The sequence below is a fragment of the Piliocolobus tephrosceles genome, chromosome 4, assembly GCF_002776525.5.
Source record: "Piliocolobus tephrosceles isolate RC106 chromosome 4, ASM277652v3, whole genome shotgun sequence".
NCBI classification, from domain to species: Eukaryota; Metazoa; Chordata; class Mammalia; order Primates; family Cercopithecidae; genus Piliocolobus; species Piliocolobus tephrosceles.
Genome location: NC_045437.1, coordinates 140,914,427 through 140,916,865, shown reverse-complemented (window position 1 = coordinate 140,916,865; position 2,439 = coordinate 140,914,427).

Genomic DNA, 2,439 nt, shown 5'->3' with positions numbered 1-2,439 from the left:
CCTTCCTTCCTTCCTTCCTTCCTTCCTTCCTTCCTTCCTTCCTTCCTTCCTTCCTTCTTTCCTTCCTTCCTTCCTCTTTCTTTCTTTCTCTCTTTCTTTTTTTTTCACCGGGTCTCACTGTGTTGCCCAGGCTGGAGTGCAGTGGTGCAATCTCAGCTCACTGCAACCTCCACCTTCGAGGCTCAAGCAATCCTCCCGTCTCAGCCTGTCAAATAGCTGGTACCACAGGCACATGCCACCACACCGGGCTAATTTTTGTATTTTTTTGTGGAGATGGGGTTTCGCCATATTGCCCAGGATGGTGGTCTCGAACTCCTGGGTTCAAGTATCTGTCCGCTTCAGCCTCCCAAAGTGCTAGGATTACAGGCATGAGCCACCACATCCAGCCTCAGCTTAACTTTTCTGAGTCTCAGCTTCCTGGCCTGTGAAATGGGGCTAATAACAGCACTGACATCTTAAAGCTGCTGGAAGGTATCAAAGAAGAAATGTGCAGGAAGCCCTCCCCTTGAGCTCTGGATTTTGAATAGGTAAAGGAATGCAAACACTTAGCTCCCTGCTGGGCCTATAATAGCACTCGATAAATTACACAATGACCAGCTTTTCTATTTAATAATTGCACTAAAATTATTTTTTATGAAGATCAAATTAAAGGAAATTTGAATAGAGAACATTTTTACTCAAATCTAAATTCAAAGACACTGTTTTTATCTCTCCAGATTTTTTCAAAACTTTATCCCCATTTGGAAATTGAACTAAAATGATTTATTATTAAGAATCTGACACCAATATTAAGGAAAACCCAAAAGCAAATTTTTATATTAAGTCCACCACTCAAATGTACTAACAGTTTTAATTGTCCACATTTCTTTCCAACATTTATCCAGAGATTTTTTTTATATTGTTGGAATCAGAATGGTTCTCTTTGTGTCATTCTTTAAAAAACTTTTTTCTTTATTTAATTTTATTTTAGATTATTTAATGAATTAAGTTCATATGTAAACCTTATGCTTATGATTTCTTATGGTTCCTTATAATTCTACTCAGTGGAATCTAGCCAGTAACATGGAAACTCAACTCCTGCAGGAAATTATGTTATATTATCATGTCATCTTATATATTCCACAAAATCACTAAATGTTTACTATGTAGCCTTTGAGCATCGTCACAATCCTGTAAGCACTAACCAATTCCATTTTACAGATCAGGAAACTGAGGCTCAGGTTATTTTAATAAGTTGCTAAAATTCATGCAGCTAATGTCTAGTGTTCCTATAACAAATTGCCTCAAGATGTAGTGGCTTAAAGCAACAACATCCATTTATTTGTTCTTAATTCTGCAATTTAGGCAGGGCTTGGTGGGGCTGGTTCATCTTTGGTCCACGTGGTACTGACAAGAGTGGTTTCAATGGGACTGGAGGATCCAAGATGAGTTCATTCAGGCGCCTGGTGTCTCAGCTGAGGAGGCTGAAATAGCTGGGGGCTGGTTGGGTTTCTCTCCCTTTGTGGTCTCTCATCTTCCAGGGGCTCTTTCTTTCTCTCCACATGGTCTGTCCAGCAGATTAGCTAGGCTTCTTTCCATGATGGCTGGCTTCCTAGAGGGCAAAAACAGAAGCTCCCAGGTGTCTTAAGAACTAGCCCCAGAAATGGCACAGTGTCATTTCTGTTACATTCTCTTGGTCAAAACAAGTCACAAGGCCAGCCCAAAGTCAAGGAGAGGGAAACAGACCCTACCCTTCATGCTTGGAGGCATAGTGTGCATGGGGATGGGCTGGACTGTTAGCCATCATCTTTACAGTGACAGAGCAGGGCTTCAAACACAGGCCTGTCTTCCTCCAGGCTCCAAACTCAGCTCCCGCCCCCATACCCCTTCAGTGAATGTTTTTGTCCAGCTAGCTTTTTCTCTTCCTTTCACTCATTTTTAGGGTAAATTCCCAAGGACAGGGAGATTTGGTCAAAGGGCAGACAATGTTGAGCTCTATGCTGAGATAAATCAACTTTTGCATAACAAAGTCATCTCATGAGCTTCTCGTTAAGTATGTGACTAAAAACTTTTTTCCCCCACCTCCTTTTTCTTCACAAAGGAGATCCAGGTTTAATTTTGTTCATTCTATTGTTTCACCTACTTTGACGGAGGAAATCTTGTTTCCTGCTATGGAGAAGCTCCTCAGGACTTCCAGGCAACAACAAAGTCAGCAAAGAGCCATGACATTCGCCTGCTCCTGAGCCATGCAGGATGGTGTTCCCTGTGGATCGGGGCATGCGGGGAAACTCACTGGCTGACCTTGAGTTTCACAGAACTTGGGATGTCATGAAAAGAACATGGCTTAGACTTGCCCGAGTTTAGCTCTCCTTCTGAAGAGTAACCGTGTGCGTCTTTGTTTGCTGTCTCAGTTTACGCCTGTTGTCACGTGTCCTGTCCAGTTCAGTATTTGTTCAGGGC